We start from the raw sequence: 7,562 nt of genomic DNA, 5'->3' as shown, positions 1-7,562 counted from the left end.
TGAATATTGACCTGTGACGAAAGCCCTGTTTTGTACTAGTGTATGCTACCTCTTGAGCATGCGTTGGTTTTTCCTTAAAGAGGAAAGGGTGATGCAGCAAAGTAGCGTAAGTATTTCCCTTAGTTTTTGAGAACCAAGGTATCAATCCAGTAGGAGACTACACGCAAACCCCTCATACCTGCACAACCAAATAAGAACCTTGCAACCAACGCAATAAAGGGATTGTCAATCCCTTCACGGCCACTTGCAAAAGTGAGATCTGATAGAGATAATAAGATAAATATTTTTGGTATTTTTGTTGTATAGATTGAAAAGTAAAAATTGCAAGATAAACGGTGGCAGAAATTGGCTAGTTGACGGGAGATTAATATAATGGAAGATAGACCCGGGGGCCATATGTTTCACTAGTGGCTTCTCTCAAGATAGCAAATTCTACGGTGGGTGAACAAATTACTGTCGAACAAATGATAGAAAAGCGTATAGTTATGAGAATATCTAGGCATGCTCATGTATATAGGCATCACGTCCGTAACAAGTAGACCGAAACGATTCTGTATCTACTACTATTACTCCACACATCGACCGCTATCCAGCATGCATATAGAGTATTAAGTTCATAAAAACAGAGTAATGCATTAAGCAAGATGACATGATGTAGAGGGATAAACTCAAGCAATATGATATAAACCCCATCTTTTTATCCTCGATGGCAACAATACAATACGTGCCTTGCTGCCCCTGCTGTCACTCGGAAAGGACACCGCAAGATTGAACCCAAAGCTAAGCACTTCTTCCACTGCAAGAAAGATCAATCTAGTAGGCCAAACCAAACTGATAATTCGAAGAGACTTGCAAAGATATCAAATCATGCATATAAAAATTCAGAGAAGAATCAAATATTGTTCGTAGATAATCTTGATCATAAAGCCATAATTCATCGGATCTCGACAAACACACCGCAAAAAGTATTACATCGAATATATCTCCAAGAGAATCGAGGATAACTTTGTATTGAGATCCAAAGAGAGAGAAGAAGCCATCTAGCTAATAACTATCGACCCGAAATCATCGGAGAGGCTATGGTGTTGATGCACTACTAGAAAAAAGGCTGCTAGTAGCGCGGGTAAATTGGCTACTAGTAGCGCGGGTACCCGCGCTACTAGTATCGCGCTACATCTAAAAGTTAGTAGTAGCGCGCGTAAACCCACTCTACTAATAACATTTTAATAGTAGCGCGGATGTCACGCGCGCTACTACTATTTGAACCCGCGCTACTACTAACGTCAAATAGTAGTAGCGCATCTAGAATACTAAGCGCTACTAGTATGCTAAATACTAGTAGCACACTATTTTTTCCCACGCTACTAGTAGTTTATTAGTAATTAAAAAAATAAAAACATAAAATGTTGCAGTACAGAAAATAGTCTAGGCAGGCAAGTGATACATCATAGTTGGATCTGAATCTGACACTCATTGACGCTACTCAGTTAGGATTTTGGAGCGTATTGTGAAGAACGTTAATTGCAACTCAAATCATTAACGGCAACTACAGTTAAGAGGACACCTTTGAAGGCTACACATATATTGGCACAACGCGGCCGTGGTTCTCATGATACAGAAAATGTGAAGTAATAGATCTTACTATTTCAATGCTGTGATCGAGATAATACTATAGTATGCAAGAACATGGCAATGGTCTTCGGTGCTTGTGATTACGATCATTGTCGTCATCGCCACTAGTGTCAAAGTTTTCAGTATCTCTACTAGCTTCTGAATCGGTGGAACTACTTTCTTCCTTTGGTGAAGGAACTTCTATTTTGCCAACATCCAATGCTTGAGCTATCAAACCTTTGTGCATCTTCACGATAAGCAAATCCGCAGGAAAAAAGTCAACTTGGCATCTAGATTTTATCCATTGCCCTGAGTCCTTGACCATGTTCAAGAAACACTAAATTTAGAACATTACTATTGTAAATACATGAGACATAAAATCCTACGACCATCAACAGAAAAGATATTCAGTTAAATACATGGGGCATAAAATCCTACGACCATCGACAGAAAAGATATTCAATTAAACTTAGGTCTCGCTGGGAAGGGCCCTATGAGACAGGCATTGTAAGTACACGTATATTTCAGTTACAAAAAGATATTCAGTTAAAAAGTGACAAATAACTGAATGAAACTCAGACTATATATTTCAGTTACAAAAAATATTTCAGCTTAGGAATGCAATGTATAAATCAGACTAGATAGATAACACTACTGAAGCTTACAAGCAAATACATGGGGCATACAAAGATGAAGAACAAGCAGTCCTTCAAGTAAATATGAAGACAAAATGAATGATTTACTTGTTATTCTATTTAACCCCAGTATTTGTCATGCATACAAAATACATATGTGTATTCGACAAAATCTGCAGCTATGCATTATAGTTGCTACCAAAAAGACATTGTAAACCTATCTTGGTTGTAAATTACTATGATGTAAGATGCCACCAAAATATGTATCGCCATCTTGTAATTTAGATTTTTATTGACACTATACATAGGTCAGAGAAAACACTGTAATTCAAGCAAAAAGCAGTATCTTTGCTTAAGAACATGATACTGAGTACTTACAATTTATCTTAAAATTTCATGATCAAGAAGCTGAAGGAAACAAAGGCGAAGTAAGAATGCGGGGATGAGTCATACCTGCAAGATGAAGAGCATGCATCCCTTCATGTAAGCCAAAAATAGCTTCTTGTGAAAAAGAAAACAAAGATCAGGTTGTTGTATCTAAATGGTTTGTACAATATTGTATTTACAGAATGGGACGTACACATTTACTGAACTTCTTTAGAATGGGGCACAAAACTGATAAGAATACAAAAATATTCAGGTAAACTAGAAGTAACACATTACTGAAAATTACAGTCCAAAACCACTTTAAATTCAGGCAACCAAAAAGAGAAGGAAGACACATTACTGGGCAAAAATGCACATTAAATTACAGTGCATATTTTCAGTCTAAATATTTCAAGTTAAGTAACAATGATTTGGACTGTAGTTTCAGTCTTTTATTAGTCTATCTTACACTGCAATTTTACATTGCAAACACTACCATTACAAAGGGAATTCATTGGAAGTAAATAGGGATCTTAGATTGACTGAACTTATTCTTTGCACAAGCGAGAAATCTGAAACCCTTCTTGTACTTTCTGCTGCTGCTAATAGTACAACCTAAGCACTAACAACAATTGAGCAAGAAATATAGTGCAGGACGAAACTTTGCGTTGCCGGCCGGCGAAGCTGAGCAGCAGGTGGCGGATGCGAGCGCCGGACGGGGAGAGCAGAGTCACTTAGAGTGAGTGTAGCTGTGTCTTGCTTGACTTGACCGATGAATCACATGTCACTACGTACGTACTAGTTTTGCTTGACTTGACCGACCAAAGTCTTAAACTATGATTAGCATCCAATGACCCGGCAAAAAGGAGATTAGCCTCTAATGATGATCATACGTATGCTAGTACTTGAGCAGGCAAAAGTATATGGGAAAGAAAGGCATTGGATGCCCTGTTCTGCTCTGCCCTCCCCTCTTGCTGGACCAGATGCATTCATTCATCGACTGGGATCGTTCAATGTGGGTTGGTGAGCACTAAACAAACAATGAGGATTGTAGGTGGGCAGAGGCTGTAGGCTGCCGTGGGGGTGTCGGTGAACAGAGAAACGATATGGGCATAAACACAAGCAGCTTGCGGGCACGCGGACGGGAGCTCACCTCGTGGATGAGATGAGATGGTACTGCGCTTGCTTCCAGTAACAGCAGGCGGAGGAGGGATAGGACGACCGTGCGCGCAGCTTCACTTCGTCCTTGCCCGCCGCTCGGTTCGGTGCCTCCTCGCCGTCCGCTATCCTCATACCAAACACATCCATCCATGGCTTCAGGCCCACACCTTGTAGCTTCTCCATGGCCCGCCCCTTCCTTCAGGTGCCTGCACACAACCACGAGAACACACACACTCATCAGATCTGGGGAAGAAGAAGAAGAACCAGAGGAAGAAGAAGATGCTACTTTTGGAGGGGATCCCGTGCTGTTGCACCTCTGCCGGATTCGGGCTAGGGTTTCAAGCGGCGTTAGAGGTTGGACGCCGCGGCTAGGGATGGAAGGAGGAGTCGTCCCCCTATGCTGGTGCCTCGTAGTGGAGAAGGAGGGAGCTCCTGCCGGCGGCGGACCTCTGGTGGTCGCCGCAGCCCGACCACGGTGGTCGGCGGGAAGACGAGCTGGGGGAGGTGGAAGGAGGCGCGTGTTAGGGCGGCGGCGTCCCTGTCGCCATCGTTTGGGGGCGCAGGAGGCATCTGCGGTGTGGGCAAGATTGGTTGGGGGAGGGCGGTGGAGGGGGAGGGACAAGGGACAGGGGAGATAACCCACGGCGCGGTGCCACTAGTTGTAGCGCAGGCCACGAGTGCTTCGCTGCTGCTAAAGTAGGATACATTGCCTGATCCCGTTAAATTATAGTAGTAGCGTGGAATTGCAGCCCGCACTATTACTAAAAAATAATAGTAGCGCGACTTTTATATCCCTCACTACTACTATAAGCTATCCTGAGGGGATATTTAGTAGTAGCGTGGGAACGGTAGACCCGCCAATATTTATACCCCTCACTCTGGGAAGGTTCCTTCATACAACATGAGAAATGCTGATACGCGTCGAGCTAGTTGTGATTGTTGCAATAGTTTCTCTCATATTGCCGCCTTCTGCCCGTCTAAGTTAATCTGTCTACATTGTGGGTTGCTGGGCCATTTGGGCCGCCAATGTGGTGCGGCTACAGCCTTATATCTCCGCAGACAAGTTTCCTGCCAGGCCCACAAGACTCAAGCGAGTATACCGAGGAGTCCCAAACCTTCCTTGGTCACACAGATTTGGGTCCCCAAAAACAGGGCTGCTGTGGATTCTGTGCTGCAGAAAGGTATTCTCTCGACGTCTCCTCCGCTTCCGGCTCTTTCTAATTCGTTGAGCCTGCCACCCATAGTCCTGTCATTGCCACCTCCCCCTGCTCCTCCACCCCTGCCTGTCCCCAAGCTGCACACTGGTGTGGCCATGGCGAACTTCCCTGCTGTGCCTTTTCGCTTTGTGCCAGAGGGAGCTGCGCTCGAGAGGGGGCCGGACCACCGGCTGCAGAGGAACACCATAGTCGTGGATGACCCTCCGTTGAGCCACGATAGGTATGCTATTGTCACTGTTACCCCCGCAATTCCGGATCATCGCAAGGAGCTAGTGTTGCAAGATGTACTTAATATCCTTCGAGATGACTTTCATCTGAATATCCCCGATGCTTTTGTTTATCCGATTGGAATTGGCATGGTTGCTTTTGAGGATGTTTTTATCCGGGATGAGTACATTAGACAAAGCCCTCACCAACTGGATCCTGTTGATGAAAGCATGACATTTTCGCTAGTTCCGCATGATGAAGGGGAAAATATGCGGTTGTGTCCGTTTCAGTATGTTGCCTGGATACTCTTTCTTGCTTTCCCAATGGACTATCAAACAGATCACTATATCAATAAAGCAGTATCCTGTTTTGGAAAACTTGAACTTTGGCACAGACCTGGGCAGAGCAAGGAGAGAGTGTTGGTGCGTGCCATAGTCAGCGATATTGCTTTGGTTCCGCATAGTCTGGTTGTTAGGAGGTCCAGTCACCTGCCAGGGATGGGGCGCTCGTGGTCGGTGCCAGTTTATATCTTGAATGGTCGTCACACGATGCCTGGATTAGTTGGTAATGAGGATGCCCCCCCGCCTATGAATGCTTCGCCACACCCATACGAGCTTCCGTTCCTGTCTGCAGCGCAGCAGTGGCAACTAGACCATCAACAATGGCTTCAACAGCAGGTAGATGAAGCTTGGGCTCAGGGGTTACCGCAGCAACAACATGAACAGTTGCAAGAAAATGGTTGGGGAGCTTGGCCTGTTGTACCACCACCATACCGAGGCTTTAGTTTCAGAACCTATTTTCAGTACACTGGAAACTCTCTGATGGATGGCGTGGAGCATGATAGTAATTTTTCTGATGATCCGCAGGATGAATGGTCTATGTACTCAGATATTTCTGAGGCGGCAGATAACTTTGTTCGTGGTGTTGACACCCCCGGGATGCAGTTTGTCCGTGCTTCTGGCTCTGAGAGGTCCGTGGTTGTTGATCCTTTTGCTGCTCTGCTTGACACCTTTGGTCTCATTTACGCCGGCATCTGGACTCCTAGGCTCTGCAATGATAGCTCCCCACCCAGTTCTTTTGATGGCTCTCAGTTCCCTATCAATCCGCTCAACTTGTTTGCGATTGTGGGCACTGCTATGGTTCATGCCTGGAATCAATGCTGCAATAATCTCATGAGGGAGGACTGTATCTTGGCCAGACTCCCTAAATCTCTCTTTTTGGATAATGGGACCTACACTATCTGCATTTCTGTTGAGCCTGCTGGGTTGGAGAACATTTCACCATTTGCTCTTTCTGGGATTGCGAGCAGTGGGACTGTTGGTTTGGTTTCTGATGGATATACGGACAGTGGGTCTGACTGTTTTGGCAAAATGATTCTGGCTGAGTCTGGTCATGTGGACACCACCCAACTACGTCGCAGTACTCGATCCACCCGCTACGATGGGTTTCGTATCCCTCAACCTTCTCATCTTAAAAGAGGAATGTCCAAGGTGAAACCAAGGAAAACTCCTGTTGTCACTCGTAACCTGTCTGCTACGGCCCCGTCTGGTCTTTCTGCTGTTTTGGATGTCAGTTCGGATTCTGTCCCTGCTCCTACATCAATCCCAGTTATCCAAGAGATTGGCATTGTCAGATGTGGAGTGTCGCCTGAGGAACTCACTGCTGAGAAGCTGATGGTCGCTCCGCAAGCTACACCCCCTCCCAACGATGCCGCAAACTAGGAGGTGGAATATCCTCTGCTGGAATGTTCGTGGAATTAACGCGGACAAAAAACACCTTGCTATCCGTAATGCTATTGATATAAGTGGTTGTGATGTTTTATGTTTGCAAGAAACTAAGCGTGAGAATTTCGATAGGGCTTTTGTTAAAACTATTTGTCCTAAGCGACTTGATATGTTTGCTTTCATTCCCTCTAATGGGGCATCGGGTGGTCTGTTTACTGCTTGGAATTCGTCTGTTTTCTCTGGTATGGTTTTCCTTGAGGAGTCTTTTGCCCTTGGAACTAAATTCACTTCTTTACACTCCAATGCTGTATGGAATCTAATCAATGTTTATGGCCCATGTGATGGTATTGATCGCTCTAATTTTACGGCGTGGCTGTTCAGTATGCACATTCCAGTCTCTGAAGATTGGATCTTGGCTGGGGATTTTAATTACTGTCGCGCGCCTGATAACAGAAGTAGGCCGGGTGGCAACGCCAATGATATGTTGATCTTCAATGATTTTATCCGCACCCAGTCATTAGTTGAGCTACCCATCAAGGGTAGGACGTACACGTGGAGTAACATGCAGAACGACCCTTTGCTGGTGCAATTGGATTGGTTTTTCTCCTCGGTGCACTGGACTTCTTCCTACCCTAATACCA

General features: G+C 44.9%; 1 long non-coding RNA gene across 3 annotated transcripts; it reads right to left on the bottom strand.

Annotated features, from left to right (window-relative positions):
- Positions 1–1,373: 1,373 nt before the first annotated feature.
- On the bottom strand, positions 1,374–4,372 carry LOC109748477 (uncharacterized). 3 transcript variants are annotated; one of them, XR_005756622.3, is made up of 4 exons: positions 4,088–4,372; positions 3,766–3,979; positions 2,625–2,744; positions 1,374–1,927 (listed from the first exon to the last, which is right to left on the bottom strand). It is a non-coding gene; the product is annotated as an uncharacterized lncRNA (long non-coding RNA). The 3 variants fall into 3 exon arrangements; XR_012184848.1 differs by having other exon boundaries at positions 1,380–1,927; positions 2,700–2,747; XR_012184847.1 differs by having other exon boundaries at positions 1,383–1,927; positions 2,700–2,744.
- Between the last annotated feature and the right edge of the window lie 3,190 nt (positions 4,373–7,562).

The sequence above is a fragment of the Aegilops tauschii genome, chromosome 1 (genome assembly GCF_002575655.3).
Source record: "Aegilops tauschii subsp. strangulata cultivar AL8/78 chromosome 1, Aet v6.0, whole genome shotgun sequence".
NCBI lineage: Eukaryota > Viridiplantae > Streptophyta > Magnoliopsida > Poales > Poaceae > Aegilops > Aegilops tauschii.
The sequence above is the reverse complement of the archived record's forward strand: the minus strand, read 5'-3'. Positions and strand labels throughout refer to the sequence as shown.